We start from the raw sequence: 17,599 nt of genomic DNA, 5'->3' as shown, positions 1-17,599 counted from the left end.
CAAAGAAAGGCAATGCCAAAGGATGTTCAAACTACCACACAATTGCACTCATCTCACACGCTAGTAAAGTAATGCTCAAAATTCTCCAAGCCAGGCTTCAGCAATAGGTGAACCGTGAACTTCCTGATATTCAAGCTGGTTTTAGAAAAGGCAGAGGAACCAGAGATCAAATTGCTAACATCTGCTGGATCATTGAAAAAGCAAGAGAGTTCCAGAAAAACATCTATTTCTGCTTTATTGACTATGCCAAAGCCTTTGACTATGTAGGATCACAATAAATTGTGGGAAATTCTGAAGGACATTGGAATACCAGACCACCTGACCTGCCTCTTGAAAAACCTATATGCAGCTCAGGAAGCAACAGTTAGAACTGGACATGGAACAACAGACTGGTTCCAAATAGGAAAAGGAGTACGTCAAGGCTGTATATTGTCACCCTGCTTATTTAACTTATATGCAGAGTACATCATGAGAAACGCTGGGCTGGAAGAAGCACAAGCTGGAATCAAGATTGCCGGGAGAAATACCAATAACCTCAGATATGCAGAAGACACCACCCTTATGGTAGAAAGTGAAGAGGAACTAAAAAGCCTCTTGATGAAAGTGAAAGTGGAGAGTGAAAAAGTTGCCTTAAAGCTCAACATTCAGAAAACGAAGATCATGGTGGCATCTGGTCCCATCACTTCATGGGAAATAGATGGGGAAACAGTGGAAACAGTGTCAGACTTTCTTTTTTTGGGCTCCAAAATCACTGCAGATGGTGATTGCAGCCATGAAATTAAAAGACGCTTACTCCAGTACTTTGGCCACCTCATGCGAAGAGTTGACTCATTGGAAAAGACTCTGATGCTGGGAGGGATTGGGGGCAGGAGGAGAAGAGGACGACAGATGATGAGATGGCTGGATGGCATCACTGACTCGATGGATGAGTCTGAGTGAACTCTGAGAGTTGGTGATGGACAGGGAGGCCTGGCGTGCTGCGATTCATGGGGTTGCAAAGAGTCGGACATGACTGAGCGACTGAACTGAACTGAACTGATGAGCCTACCACTGTATCAGATTCCACCATTCTGGGCACCAAAAATTTAAGGGGCTACCTTGTCTTCCAGGATATCAGAAGCAAAGACAAGACCTACAAATCTGCAGAAAAGATAAGACCTACAGATACATCTGGGACTTCTTAACCTGTCTGATCAATGGAATGATCTAGGGATCTTTTTGGTAGGTCACAGATGGCAGACAAGGGATTTAAACTCCCTACCCATCAGACAACAAAGTCATTTCCAAAATATGATCAGTGTAAAATACAGTTCTTTCTCAATAATAAGTACAGGAGCACACAAAGAAAAAATCATGAATATAGTCCATTAATTCAGATTTGGATTTAACTCAGAAAACTAAGATCACGGCATCTGGTCCCATCACTTCATGGCAGATAGATGGGGAAACAGTAGAAACAGTGTCAGACTTTATTTTTTTGGTCTCCAAAGTCACTGCAGATGGTGACTGCAGCCATGAAATTAAAAGACCGCTTACTCCTTGGAAGGAAAGTTATGACCAACCTAGGTAGCATATTCAAAAGCAGAGACATTACTCTGCCATACAGTCAAGGCTATGGTTTTTCCAGTGATCATGTATGGATGTGAGAGTTGGACTGTGAAGAAAGCTGAGCGCTGAAGAATTGATGCTTTTGAACTGTGGTGTTGGAGAAGACTCTTTTTTTTTTTAATTTTATTTTTGAAACTTTACAATATTGTATTGGTTTTGCCAAATATCAAAATGAATCTGCCACAGGTATACATGTGTTCCCCATCCTGAACCCTCCTCCCTCCTCCCTCCCCATACCAGCCCTCTGGGTCATCCCAGTGCACCAGCCCCAAGCATCCAGTATTGTGCATTGAACCTGGACTGGCGACTTGTTTCATACATGATATTATACATGTTTCAATGCCATCTCCCAAATCTTCCCACCCTCTCCCTCTCCCACAGAGTCCATAAGACTGTTCTATACATCAATGTCTCTTTTGCTGTCTCGTATACAGGGTTACTGTTACCATCTTTCTAAATTCCATATATATGTGTTAGTACAATGGCACCCCACTCCAGTACTTTTGCCTAGAAAATCCCATGGATGGAGGAGCCTGGTAGGCTGCAGTCCATGGGGTCGCTAGAGTCGGACACGACTGAGTAACTTCACTTTCACTTTTCACTTTCATGCATTGGAGAAGGAAATGGCAACCCACTCCAGTGTTCTTGCCTGGAGAATCCCAGGGACAGGGAAGCCTGGTGGGCTGCCGTCAATGGGGTCGCACAGAGTCAGACATGACTGAAGCGACTTAGCAGCAGCAGCAGCAGCAGCATACTGTATTGGTGTTTTTCTTTCTGGCTTACTTCACTCTGTATAATAGGCTCCAGTTTCATCCACCTCATTAGAACTGATTCAAATGTATTCTTTTTAATGGCTGAGTAATACTCCATTGTGTATATGTACCATAGCTTTCTTATCCATTCATCTGCTGATGGACATCTAGGTTGCTTCCATGTCCTGGCTATTATAAACAGTGCTGCGATGAACATTGGGGTACACGTGTCTCTTTCCCTTCTGGTTTCCTCAGTGTGTATGCCCAGCAGTGGGGTTGCTGGATCATAAGGCAGTTCTATTTCCAGTTTTCTAAGGAATCTCCACACTGTTCTCCACAGTGGCTGTACTAGTTTGCATTCCCACCAACAGTGTAAGAGGGTTCCCTTTTCTCTACACCCTCTGTTGGAGAAGACTCTTGACAGTCCCTCGGACTTTAAGGAGGTTCAACCAGTCCATCCTGAAGGAGATCAGTCCTGGAAGGACTGATGCTAAAGCTGAAACTCCAATACTTTGGCCACCTCATGCGAAGAGTTGACTCATTGGAAAAGACCCTGATGCTGGGAGGGATTGGGGGCAGGAGGAGAAGGGGACGACAGAGGATGAGATGGCTGGATGGCATCACCGACTCGATGGACATGAGTTTGAGTGAACTCTGGGAGCTGTTGATGGACAGGGAGGCCTGGCGTGCTGTGATTCGTGGGGTCGCGAAGGGTTGGACACAACTGAGCAACTGAACTGAACTGAACATGCATTAAGCATTTATTATTTGAACACTTACTATATCAAGCAACTAAATATAGGTTTTCACTAATAATAATCAGAAACTACCAACAGATTAGTAGACTGATTGAACTGACGTTTCTAATTCAGATAATGATTTATTTAAATGTAATGATTATGGGATTTAACATATTAAAAGCAACTTGCTAGTGTTGAGAATAAAGAAGTCAACAAAATATTAATTTAACATTACCAAATTCAACTAGCTCTTTTCAAGAAGATAACTTTGACACCTAACTATCAAGGTCAGCATTCAGTTCAGTTCAGTTCATTTGCTCAGTTGTGTTTGACTTTTTGCGACCCCAAGAACGACAGCATGCCAGGCCTCCCTGTCTATCACCAACTCCCGGAGTTTACTCAAACTCATGTCCATTGAGTCGGTGATGCCATCCAACCATCTCATCCTCTGTCGTCCCCTTCTCCTCCTGCCCTCAATCTTTCCCAGCATCAGGGTCTTTTCAAATGAGTCAGCTCTTCACATCAGGTGGCTAAAGTACTGGAGTTTCAGCTTCAACATCAGTCCTTCCAATGAACACCCAGGACTGATCTCCTTTAGAATGGACTGGTTGGATCTCCTTAAAGTCCAAGGGACTCTCAAGAGTCTTCTCCAACACCACAGTTCAAAAGCATCAATTCTTCAGCGCTCAGCTTTCTTCACAGTCCAACTCTCGCATCCATACATGACCACTGGAAAAACCATAGTCTTGACTGCATGGACCTTTGCTGGCAAAGTAATGTCTCTGCTTTTGAATATGCTGTCTAGGTTGGTCATAACTTTTCTTTCAAGAAGTGTCTTTTAATTTCATTGCTTCAATCATCATCTGCAGTGATTTGGGAGCCCAGAAAAATAAAGTTAGCCACTGTTTCTACTGTTTCCCCATCTATTTGCCATGAAGTGATGGGACTGGATGCCATGATCTTAATTTTCTGAATGTTGAGCTTTAAGCCAACTTTTTCACTCTCCTCTTTCACTTTCATCAAGAGGCTCTTTATTAAAAAATCCATTTACTATTAAGGCAGTTAACAGAATTCAGCCCAAATAAGCAATCCTTGTTTACTCATTAAGAAAGCTGCATTAAATAATTAAGTTGGAGGTGGTGTGGAAGTAAGAGGGTTAAGAGTTGTGGTGTTTGAAGAGTAAGCTCTGGATCAATAAAGAAGAAAGAGAATTGCTAGCTCTACTGGTATTTGTCAGTATTATTTTCTAAGCTTTCTATACAGACAGGACATCTAGTCATTAAATAATTATTTACAGAATATGTACTTTGAAGACAAATTTCTGTGAGTGGTTTCCCTTAGGACTTCCCTGTTGGTCCAGTGGTTAAGAATCCGCCTTTCAATGCAGGAGACACCGGTTTGATCCCAGGTTAGGAAATTAAGATTCCATATGCCAAGCAGCAGCTAAGCTGGCATGCTGCAACCAGAGAGTGCACGTGCTCTGGAGCCTGTGCTGTGCAAAAAGAGAAGACTGTGCACTGCAAGGAGAAGCCCATGCTCTGCAGCTACAGAAGCCCCTGTGCACCCAAACTAGAGATAGCCCGCACACCACAATGAAGATCCACTACAGCCAAAAAAAAAGAGTATAAATGCAGGCACAACTATACCTGATGAGCAAGATGCTTTTAGTAAAAGAACTATTAATATAAACTATGATTAAGCGATTTCTCAAGAAGTTTTTTCTTAAAACTAAATTTAGGACTTTTAAGTTGATGTCATTCAAGAATCACACTAATCTTATAAAGCATTTGTAGAAAAAATAACTATCCAACTCACACTCATATATAGGGATAATAAGTAACCGCACCTTTTTATAGTATCACACAAACAGCTTAATAAAGTAACATTCCTATATGAACTGAATTATGTCTGCTCGCAAGCCAGTGTGAGTACTTAGCTACAATCCCTCCAAATAAGTGTTTCGTGGTTTCAATTAACAAGCAATATTATGTGGTAAGTTTTTACCTTTGTCTGAGTTCTCTCTGTTGATTAGGAGTTAGCATACTTCTGTCATCTACATATCAGTCAGTCCAGACACTCAGTCGTGTCCGACTCTTTCTGATCCCATGGACTGCAGCACGCCAGGCTTCCTTGTTCATCACCAAGTTCCAGAGCTCATTCAAACTCACGTCCATCGAGCTGGTGATGCCATCCAACCACCTCATCTTCTGTCGTCCCTTTCTCCTCCTGCCTTCAATCTTTCCCAGCATCAGGGTCTTTTCAAATGAGTCAGTTCTTCCCACCAAGTGGCCAAAGTATTGGGAGTTTCAGCTTCAGCATCAGTCCTTCCAATGAACACTCAGGACTGATTTCCTTTAGGATGGACTGGTTGGATCTCCTTGCAGTCCAATGGACTCTCAAGAGTCTTCTTCAACATCACAGTTCAAAAGCATTAATTCTTCGGTGCTCAGCTTTCTTTATAGTCCAACTCTCACATCCATACATGACCACTGGAAAAACCATAGCCTTGACTAGATGGACCTTTGTTGGCAAAGTAATGTCTCTGCTTTTGAATATGCTGTCTAGATTGGTCATAGCTTTCTTCCAAGGAGCAAGCATCTTTTAATTTCATGGCTGCAGTCACCATCTGCCGTGATTTTGGAGCCCAAGAAAATAAGGTCTGTCACTGTTTCCACTGTTTCCCATCTATTTGCCATGATGTGATGGGACCAGATGCCATGATCTTAGTTTTCTGAATGTTGAGTTTTAAGCCAACTTTTTCACTCTCCTCTTTCACTTTCATCAAGCTCTATAGTTCTTCTTCACTTTCTGCCATAAGAGTCATGTCATCTGCATATCTGAGGTTATTGATATTTCTCCCAGCAATCTTGATCTCAGCTTGTGCTTCATCCAGCCTGGCATTTCCCATGATGTACCCTGCATGTAAGTTAAATAAGCAGGATGACAATATACAGCCTAGATGTACTCCTTTCCCGATTTGGAACCAGTCTGTTGTCCCACATTCAGTTCTAACTGTTGCTTCTTGACCTGCATACAGATATCTCAGGAGGCAGGTCAGGTGGTCTGGTGTTACCATTTCTTTAAGAATTTTCCACAGTTTTTTTTGTGATCCACAGAGTCAAAGGCTTTGGCATAGTCAATAAAGCAAAAGTAAGATTTTTTTCTTCTTGCTTTTTCTTGCTTTTTCAATGATCCAACAGATGATGACCATTTGATCTCTGGTTCCTCGCTTTTTCTAAATCCAGCTTGAACATCTGGAATTTCAAGGTTCACGTGCTATTGAAGCCTCGCTTGGAGAATTTTGAGTATTACTTTGCTAGTGTGTGAGATGAGTGCAATTGTGCAGTAGTTTGAACATTCTTTGGCATTGCCTTTCTTTGGGAATGGAATGAAAACTGACCTTTCTTAGTCCTGTGGTCCCTGCTGAGTTTTCCAAATTTGCTGGCATACTGAATGCGGCACTTTCACAGCATCATCTTTTAGAATTTGAAAGAGCTCCACTGTAATTCCATCAACTCTGCTAGCTTTGTTCGTAGTGATGCTTCCTAAGGCCGACTTGACTTCGCATTCTTTGCAACCCCATGGACCATAGCCTGCCAGGCTCCTCTGTCCACGGAATTCTCCAGGCAAGAATACTGGAGTGGTTTGACATTCCCTTCTCCAGAGGATTTTCCCAATCCAGGGATTGAACCTGGGTCTCCTGCATTGGAGCAGATGCTTTACCATCTGAGCCACCAGGGAAGCCCATCTACATGTATAAGACACTGAAATAGAAAAAGTTTATACGGCATGTACTAGCATACACATGTAGCACATGCAGCTATCAACAGATTGCAGGTTGTCAGTCCCATCATACATGTCAACCAAATTGGGAACATTTTATGAAGAAATGTGTTTTAATTAAATTCCAAAGAAATAGCATATACAATTATTTTGACTTTATTATTGCTTTTTACAAATAAGCTTTTATTTAAGAACAATTTTAGATTTACAGACATCTACAAAGATAGTTCAGAGTTCCCATAGATTCTGCACAGTTTCCCCTATTAGTAGCATCTTACATTAGTATGGTACATTTGTTATAATTAATGAACCAATATGGATATACCATTAACTGAAGTCCACATTTCATTGAGGCTTCCTTGGTTTTCACTTAATATCCTTTTTCTGTTTCAGGATCCTATTACCCTTCCCAGGATAACATATTTTTGTCATCATGTCATCTTAGACTCATTTTGGCTGACTTTTCTTGCCTGATGACCTTGATAGCTTTGAGGAATAATGGTCAAGTATTTCACAGAATATCTCTCAATTGGAATTTGTCTAGTTTTCCTCATGATTAGATTGGAGTTATAGGTTTGGAGGAGGTAGACCACTGATATAAAATTATAATAACTTTTTATCCCAACTATCACCTGGATAGTAAGCTCACTGAGGGAAAGAATCTTATTCACATTTTTGTATCCTTCAGTTCAGTTCAGTTCAGTTGCTCAGTCATGTCCGACTCTTTGCAACCCCATGAATCGCAGCACGCCAGGCCTCCCTGTCCATCAACAACTCCCGGAGTTCACTCAGACTCACATCCATTGAGTCAGTGATGCCATCCAGCCATCTCATCTTCTGTTGTCCCCTTCTCCTCCTGCCCCCAATCCCTCCCAGCATCAGATTCTTTTCCAATGAGTCAACTCTTCGCATGAGGTGGCCAAAGTACTGGAGTTTCAGCTTTAGCATCATTCCTTCCAAAGAAATCCCAAGGCTGAACTCCTTCAGAATGGACTGGTTGGATCTCCTTGCAGTCCAAGGGACTCTCAAGAGTCTTCTCCAACACCACAGGATGCCATGGTCTTCGTTTTCTGAATGTTGAAGTTTAAGCCAACTTTTTCACTCTCCAGTTTCACTCATCAAGAGGCTTTTTAGTTCCTCTTCACTTTCTGCCATAAGGGTGGTGTCATCTGCATATCTGAGGTTATTGAGATTTCTCCTGGCAATCTTGATTCCAGCTTGTGTTTCTTCCAGTCCAGAGTTTCTCATGATGTACTCTGCATATAAGTTAAATAAGCAGGGTGACAATATACAGCCTTGACGTACTCCTTTTCCTATTTGGAACCAGTCTGTTGTTCCATGTCCAGTTCTAACTGACCTGCATACAGATTTCTCAAGAGGCAGGTCAGGTCGTCTGGTATTCCCATCTCTTTCAGAATTTCCCACAGTTTATTGTGATCCACACAGTCAAAGGCTTTGGCATAGTCAATAAAGCAGAAATAGATGTTTTTCTGGAACTCTCTTGCTTTTTCCCTGATCCAGCGGATGTTGGCAATTTGATCTCTGGTTCCTCTGCCTTTTCTAAAACCAGCTTGAACATCAGGAAGTTCACAGTTCATGTATTTTTGTATCCTTAGTACACAGCTGATAAATATATGTTGGTTAAGAAGGAGGAAGTGGATTACACCAAGGGATGAGGTGCTACAGCAACTTTGCAACTCATTAAAAATAGGAGCACTTACGCTAACAAGGAAATAGTTCATCTGTTTACTCAAATTAAAAAAAAAAAAAAAGCATAACTGATTCATTAAAGTATTTCATTCTTCTATTCAAGGATCCTTCTAGTTTACCTATAATGTTGAGACAGGATTTGTTGTTTGTTGTTTAGTCACTAAGTCATGTCTGACTCTTTGCAACCCCCATGGACTATGACCCACTGAGGTCCTTTGTCCAGGGGATTTCACAGGCAAGAAAATTGGAGTGGGTTGCCATTTCCTTCTCCAGCATATCTTACTGACCCAGGAATCAAACCCACATTTCTTGCATTGGCAGGTGGATTCTTCACCACTGAGCCACCAGGGAAACCCTGAGACAGGATTTATTCAGCTAAAAAGCAAGTTAATTCTTACAAGTAAACCTCACCTCCTGTACTGACTAATGAAACCCAACTGTATAACACTGCTTGTGGGGAGTATGCATGGTAAAATGGAAAGATGCATTATAGCTTAAGACAGGATGTCTGGGTTTGAAACTGAGTTCTATCGCTAATAAATTGTATAATTTAGGCCAGATATCTTTGAGTCTCAGTTACTTTACATATAAAATGGAGCTAATAATATTTACATGACAGTGAGAATTATAATCACTGGCCCACAGAACTGGTGGACTGAATCACTACTGAGATACCCACATCTCTATTATCTTGGTATCCCTTACTACATCTTAAAGCACAAGTGATTTTTTCTTTTTTTTAAATCCAATGGTCTCTGTGTAGTATTTCTACTTTATCTCCCTAAGGTCTTTCACACTGCTAACTATTCCTTTCTTTTTGAAACTTATTCTTGTTCCTCCGGCATTAAAAACACCCTTTTCTTCTGATTTTGCTTATCATGCAGTGATTCAGAGTACAGCTTACTAGCCAAGAGCATAGACTCTGGACCAGACAGGATTTGAACTGTCAAGAGTTTGAATCCTGGTTCCACCGCCTGCTAGTCCTATGACCTTGGACAGGTTACTTAACTCTTTTTTATTTTTCTAATTTATTTATTTTTAATTGAAGGATAACCGCTTTACAGAATTTTGTTGTTTTCTGTCAAACCTCAACATGAATCAGCCATAGATATACACATGGTCCCTCCCTCTACAAATATGGAACACTTCAGGAATTTGTGTGTCATCTTTGCGCAGGGGCTGTGCTAATCTCTGTATTGTTCCAATTTTAGTATATGTGCTGCCAAAGAGAGCATGGTTACTTAACTCTCAGGTGCCTGTTTCCCATCTGGGTTTACAGGTATACAGAATGAGTTTACAGGTATATAACATGTACAATAAATGCTATACAGAGAACTTGCTGTTGCTTTTGTTCCCCTCCTTAGTCTCTTCCTCTGCTACACTTCTTTAACCTCTGCATACTCCACCTGGAGGATTCCACCCATGCAAAAGTGTCTTAACGTCTGTCTATTTGGAAGGCATTCTTCTCTTCAGCCTACTTAGCGAATTCCTTCTCAAACTTTAAGACCCAGGTTAAATGTCATTCTCTTTCTCTCTGAAACCTTTCCAAAAACCACCTCCCTCATTCGGCCTTGGCAGTCAATTGTGCCTGTCCTTGTGGCCCATATTATTTTGAATATATTTCAATGGGAGTCCTTGTACATCAGATTGAAAGATGCTGAGTTACTTGAAGTTCCCTATATTAGACCATTTCAGACCTGTAAAGACAGTTACATGATTCATTCTATAAATAGAATATTTATCCTATTCATAAATATTCTATATTTCTGCTGATCCTTCCCTTCCTGCATTAAACTCATGACAAGAACTACATATTATTTCTTAAAATTACATACCTAACACAATATTTCAGATATATAAAAAGCAATAAATAATAATGAATGGACAACCATATATCCACACTTTGGCTGAAAAAATATTTACCAATACAATTTAAGTCCCCTGTTACTCTTCCCAGTAGTATTACTAGTCTTTTCTCACAACCCTGCACTTCAGAGATACCCACTATCCTTACTTTGATACTGTATTACCATGCATTTCTTTAGCATTTATTATGTAAGTATGCTTCCATAAATAATACATCAATGTTGGGCTTTATATAAATGTGTTCTGCCATTTGCTTTATTTTCTCAACTTTTTTATTTGTGAGATTCACCCAAGTTACTGTACAGATCTAGTTTATTCATTTTCATTATTGTATGGAATTCCATTAGATAAACATAATATTTTCTTTCTTTTATTAATTATACATTTGGATTAGTTTGAATTTTCTGCTATAAAAATGTTGCATAAATATTTTTGTAAGTCTCTTTATATATGCATAGGAGTATTTCTAAAGGGTATTTCCTAGGAGTGGAATTGCTGGATTAAGACAAAAATTGTTGGAATGTAGATTATTATTGCTTGAAATGATAAGTAAAATTGATAAACCTTTAGCCAGATTCATGACGAAAAAAAGGGAGAGAGCCTAAATCGATAAAATTAGAAATGAAAAAAGAGAAGTTATAACCAACACCACAGAAATACAAAGGACCTAAGAGACTACTTACTATAGGCAACTATATGTCAACAAAATGGACAGCCTAGAAGAAATGGACAAACTCTTGGAAAGATACAATCTCCCAAGACCAAACCAGGAAGAAATATCAAATACAAATAGACTGATTACAAGCACTGAAATTGAATCTGTGATTTAAAAACTCCCAATAAACAAAAGTGTAGGGAAATTCACAGGCAAATTCCATCTTTTGTCAGTGTACACAGCACAGAGTCTGGCAGTTAAAAGACATTAATAAATATTTGTTGAATGAATGAATAAAAACTTGAAAAAAACATACATAAAGAGATTAGACAATGTTTTTAATCTCTTAATTTGGAACTGTGCCTCTTAGGCTTTGTAAACTTTTATACTTAAAGAAATAAATTTAATTTAGCTTGGAGACTTTCCAGCAGTCCTTTGAGATAACCAGAGACAAGACAGAGCACCAAAAAAATTGGGATTGGAAGTCTAAAACTTTAAATCATCTAACACAAATAGTTGTCTACTCTTTTCTTAAATATCTCTAAGAACAAGTATGCTGGCTTTCATGTTTTCTATTATACTTCACAGAATATAATGACTAAAACAGCCTTTATTTGCATCATGTTTGAACACCCCAGAGGAAAGTCTACAAGAGCAAATGTAAAGCAATTATAATAAATAAGAAACCACTTAGAAATGTGCCTATAATACATCAATGAGCAACAGATATACTGATTAAAATGAATATACAATTATGTACATGCTTTAATTTTAAAAGCTAACAATGGCAACAACTATAGTAAATACAGAGGGGGAAAATAATGCATCAGCCTTAAATGCTTTAAAATTTAAGGAAATTAATATATGATGACTTGTAGCAGAACCACCAGGAGGTTCAGAAAGCATCAGATCAGATCAGTCGCTCAGTCGTGTCCGACTCTTTGCGACCCCATGAATTGCAGCATGCCAGGCCTCCCTGTCCATCACCAACTCCCGGAAAGCATAAGAGTCTTCAAAAGTAAGTCATAGGAGACTGAACCATTCTGGACAAAATACAGAATCTCTAGTAAGAAGGCCTGGTTTTGAGTTGCTATTCTGACATTTACCAGCTATTTGACACTGGGCACAGCATTTAATTCACCTACACCTCAGTTTCTTATCAGTAAATAGAATTTATAATGACCTGGCATCCTATCTAACAGAGTTTTATATGCTTCTAATTAAGCAGAAAAAATGTGTGACATCCTTCAATAATATGCAATTGTAGTTATCTATCCTTCTTCATCTTCCCATCTCCCCGATGGCGGCGATCTATAAAAGTGTGTATTTTTTTCCCCAAGCAGGGCTCAGTAGAGCTAGTATAGGCAAGAAGAGATAGATTAGTTTGGGGTTTTGCCCAGACAGGGACAGAAGGACAACAGAGCAAGGGAATAAAAGATAATGATAAGAGAGTGAATGAAATAAGCTAGAGACTAAGAAAGTTGGATAGGGAAGGAAGTAAAAACAGGTCATGCTGACGTCAAAGGAAAGAGAGAGTAGGGACGCTCAAAGGTCAGGTAGTTGGCAAAATTTTGAACAAATATGTATGTCTTCATTCATAATTTCAGAGGTGGGCCATCTTCAGGTGAGACCAAAGCCCATGGTGTGACAACGGGAGCTGATTAGTTAAAAAGATGCTCACTTCAGTTGAAGAGGTCAACGTCTTGAAGAAATAGACATCCATATGAATACTAAAGTCACTCAGGATAAGGCCAAAATTTGAGGTAGAAAGGAAGACTGTGTGTGTGAGGTCTTTAACAACAGAGAAGATGTACGTATAAGACAATAAGAGTGGTATAGCTGTTGTGCCAAAGAGAACAAGATTTTAACAAATTCAGTTCAGTCGCTCAGTTGCTTACGACTCTTTGTGACCCCATGAACCACAGCACACCAGGCCTCCCTGTCCATCACCAACTCCTGGAGTTTACTCAAATTCATGTCCATTGAGTTGGTGATGCCATCCAACCATCTCATCCTCTGTCGTCCCCTTCTCCTGCCTTCTATCTTTCCCAGCATTAGGGTCTTTTCAAATGAGTCAGCTCTTCGTATCAGGTGGCCAAAGTATTGGGAGTTTCAGCTTCAGTATCATTCCTTCCAATGAACACTCAGGACTGATTTCCTTTAGGATGGACTGGTTGGATCTCCTTGCAGTCCAAGGGACTCTCAAGAGTCAACACTACAGTTCAAAAGCATCAACTCTTCGGTGCTCAGCTTTCTTTATAGTACAACTCTCACATCCATACATGATTATGGGAAAACCATAGGGTTGACTAGACGGACCTTTGTTGGCAAAGTAATGTCTCTGCTTTTTATATGCTGTCTAGGTTGGTCATAGCTTTTCTTCCAAGGAGTAAGTGTCTCTTAATTTCATGGCTGCAGTAACCATCTACAGTAATTGGAGGCCAAAAAAATAAAGTCTGACACTGTTTCCCCATCTATTTGCCATGAAGTGATGAAACAGATGCCATGATCTTAGTTTTCTGAATGTTGAGCTTTAAGCCAACTTTTTCACTCTCCTCTTTCACCTTCATCAAGAGGCTCTTTAGTTCTTCGCTTTCTGACATAAGGGTTATGTCATCTGCATATTTGAGGTTATTAATATTTCTCCCAGCAATCTTGATTCCAGCTTGTGCTTCATCCAGCCCAGTGTTTCTCATGATGTACTCTGCATAGAAGTTAAATAAGCAGGGTGACAATATACAGCCTTGACGTATTCCTTTTTCTATTTGGAACAAGTGTGTTATTCCATGTCCAGTTCTAACTGTTGCTTCCTGACCTGCATACAGATGTCTCAAGAGGCCGGTCAGGTGGTCTGGTATTCCCATCTCTTTCAGAATTTTCCACAGTTTATTGTGATCCACACAGTCAAAGGCTTTGGCATAGTCAATAAAGCAGAAATAGATGTTTTTCTGGAACTCTCTTGCTTTTTCCATGATCCAGCGGATGTTGGCAATTTGATCTCTGGTTCCTCTGCCTTTTCTAAAACCAGCTTGAATATCTTGAAGTTCATGGTTCATGTACTGTTGAAACCTCACTTGGAGAATTTTGAGCATTCCTAGCGTGTGAGGTGAGTGCAATTGTGTGGTAGTTTGAGCATTCTTTGGCATTGCCTTTCTTTGGGAATGGAATGAAAACTGGCCTTTTCCAGTCCTGTGGCCACTGTTGAGTTTTCCAAATTTGCTGGCATATTGAGCGCAGCACTTAAATAGCATCATCTTTTAGGACTTGAAATAACTCAGCTGGAATTCTATCACCTCCACTAGCTTTGTTCATAGTGATGCTTCCTAGGGCCCACTTGACTTCACATTCCAGGATGTCTGGCTCTAGGTGAGTGATCACACCATAGTGATTATCTGGGTCAGGAAGATCTTTTTTGTATAGTTCTTCTGTGTATTCTTGCCACCTTTTCTTAATATCTTCTGCTTCTGCTAGGTCCATACCATTTCTGTCCTGCATTGTGCCCATTTTTGCATGAAATGTTCCCTTGCTATCTCTAATTTTCTTGAAGAGCTCTCTAGTCTTTCCCATTCTATTGTTTTCTTTTATTTCTTTGCATTGATCTCTGAGGAAGGCTTTCTTATCTCTCTTTGCTATTCTTTGGAACTCTGCATTTAAATGGGTGTACCTTTCCTTTCTGAAAGAGATGGGAATACCAGATCACCTGACCTGCCTCTTGAGAAATTTGTATGCAGGTCAGGAAGCAACAGTTAGAACTGGACATGGAACAACAGACTGGTTCCAAATAGGAAAAGGAGTATGTCAAGGCTATATATTGTCACCCTGCTTATTTAACTTATATGCAGAGTACATCATGAGAAACTCTGGACTGGAAGAAACACAAGCTGAAATCAAGATTGCCGGGAGAAATATCAGTAACCTCAGATATGCAGATGACACCACCCTTATGGTAGAAAGTGAAGAGGAACTAAAAAGCCTCTTGATGAAAGTGAAAGTGGAGAGTGAAAAAGTTGGCTTAAAGCTCAACATTCAGAAAATGAAGATCATGGCATCCGGTCCCATCACTTCATGGGAAATAGATGGGGAAACAGTGGAAACAGTGTCAGACTTTATTTTTCTGGGCTCCAAAATCACTGCAGATGGTGACTGCAGCCATGAAATTAAAAGACGCTTACTCCTTGGAAGGAAAGTTATGACCAACCTAGATAGCATATTCAAAAGCAGAGACATTAGTTTGCCAACAAAGGTCCGTCTAGTCAAGGCTATGGTATTTCCTGTGGTCATGTATGGATGTGAGAGTTGGACTGTGAAGAAGGCTGAGCACCCAAGAATTGATGTTTTTGAACTGTGGTGTTGGAGAAGACTCTTGAGAGTCCCTTGGACTGCAAGGAGATCCAACCAGTCCATTCTGAAGGAGATCAGCCCTGGGATTTCTTTGGAAGGAATGATGCTAAAGCTGAAACTCCAGTACTTTGGCCACCTCATGCGAAGAGTTGACTCACTGGAAAAGACTCTGATGCTGGGAGGGATTGGGGACAGGAGGAGAAGGGGACGACAGAGGATGAGATGGTTGGATGGCATCACTGACTCGATGGACGTGAGTCTGGGTGAACTCTGGGAGTTGGTGATGTGCCAGGAGCCAGCATGAGGAACTCCACCTGTGGCAAAGGTCATGAGGAAGGAGGCTCAGCATACGCAAAGGCAGGATCGAGCCTCAGGAGTCCCCCTGGATATTCTCGAGCATCTACCCCCCAAAACCAGAGTCTGCCTACTTTACTGCTTTGTGCTCTCACCTCTGACTTTACGGGGGCTGTCCCCCACCAGCATTTCACTCTCTATGAAAAAGAGTTAACTTACAGCTCCAGTTAATAAAGTTCCTGGGCATAATGGGAGTGTTTAAATCCAAACCCCTCAGATAGCTCTCTAACTCGCCTGACAAATTTACCCGGATTCCTACAGCTATGCATACAATTGTTTACAGTCTCCCAGCTGCGAGAGGTGCGGGAAGCTTAAGATATTCAAATAGCTTAGAGCCTCTCAGAGAGTTAGAAACTTGTCAGAATAAAACTAGCAAAAGATTTCATTGATGAGCCAATGCTTGCTGCCAAGTTTCCACATCCCCTATTTTGTATCCTTGAATGTGTATTAATTAATATACTTGGTATGTAGAAAAATAAGTAGTGGCCTTGGTGTCAGCAACTTTAGACCCTTAAGGTAATAAATTCTTTCCTTTGTTGTAAACCCACTGCACCTCTGCCCTATAGGAATGCAACTTGATCTAACACCTTCGGAGGATGGTGCCAAACCTTAAAATAATTACTCTTAGAGAAAATAAGTCTTATGGATTGACAAACCTTTGTCAAGAGTCATAAAATATTAATAGGCCTTTTGACCAGAAGATGATGTAAATCACCTAAACCATTTGTATACCGATAAATTTGCAGGAAAAGAAACCCTGGTTTCGATAAGGATCAAAGACTGCTGACTTTGCATGATTTCATCCTCTATGTGCAACTTAGGGTATAAAAGCCCCTGTTGAAAATAAAGCTACAGGCCTTGCTCACCAAAGCTTGGTCTCCCCATGTCATTCTTTCTTTCACATTCTGGCTGAGTCTTTCTGGAGCGCGGAGGTCCTCTGCGACCATTTATTTGCCTGGGCTTCTAAGACCCACTCGAGAAGGTGCCTAAGGCGGAGCACCTTCCGCTATTCGAGAGGGTGCCTGCGGCCTCCGTGGTCACAGCTAACCTGATGTCACAGGTTATATTGATTTTCCGCGTAAACCAAGCTACTCAGCCTCTTTTCTCCACTGAATTTTCCTGCTGAGCTATCCTCATTCTATTACTCTTTATATCTCTAATTAATATTTAAATAAAGCCAATGTATCCTGTTCGCCGAAGCCGTCTCCCCTTCGAATTCCCTGGATCAGCTGGGGCTGGACCCCGGCAGTGATGGACAGGGAGGCCTGGTGTGCTGCAATTCATGGGGTCGCAAAGAGTCGGACACGACTGAGCGACTGAACTGAACTGAACTGAACCTTTCCTTTTCTCCTTTGCTTTTCACTTCTCTTTTCTCAGCTATTTGTAAGGCCTCCTCCATTTTGCCTTTTTGGATTTCTTTTTCTTAGGGATGGTCTTGATCACTGCCTCCTGTACAATGTCACTAACCTCTGTCCGTAGTTCTTCAGGCACTCTATTAGATCTAATCCCTTCAATCTATTTTTCACTTCCAATGTATAGTCGTAAGGGATTTGATTTAGGGCATACCTGAATGGTCTAGTGGTTTTCCCTACTTTCTTCAATATAAGTCTGAATTTGGCAATGAGGAGTTCATGATCTGAGCCACAGTCAGCTCCCAGTTTTGTTTTTGCTGACTGTATAGAGCTTCTCCATCTTTGGCTGCAAAGAATACAATCAATCTAAGTTTGGTGTTGACTATCTGGTGATGTCCATGTGTACAGTCTTCTCTTGTGTTGTTGGAAGACGGTGTT

General features: G+C 40.7%; 1 protein-coding gene and 1 non-coding gene across 7 annotated transcripts in view; both read right to left on the bottom strand.

Moving 5' to 3' along the window:
- SCMH1 (Scm polycomb group protein homolog 1) overlaps window positions 1-17,599 on the bottom strand; it is a 224,737-nt gene that overhangs the window by 201,018 nt on the left and 6,120 nt on the right. The window lies entirely within an intron of this gene.
- On the bottom strand, window positions 9,725-9,828 carry LOC139182348 (U6 spliceosomal RNA). Its single transcript, XR_011566019.1, has one exon. It is a non-coding gene; the product is annotated as a U6 spliceosomal RNA (small nuclear RNA).

Source organism: Bos indicus, chromosome 3 (genome assembly GCF_029378745.1).
Source record: "Bos indicus isolate NIAB-ARS_2022 breed Sahiwal x Tharparkar chromosome 3, NIAB-ARS_B.indTharparkar_mat_pri_1.0, whole genome shotgun sequence".
Classification (NCBI taxonomy): domain Eukaryota; kingdom Metazoa; phylum Chordata; class Mammalia; order Artiodactyla; family Bovidae; genus Bos; species Bos indicus.
Note: the sequence above shows the minus strand (reverse complement) of the source record. Positions and strands in the feature narration are given on the sequence as shown.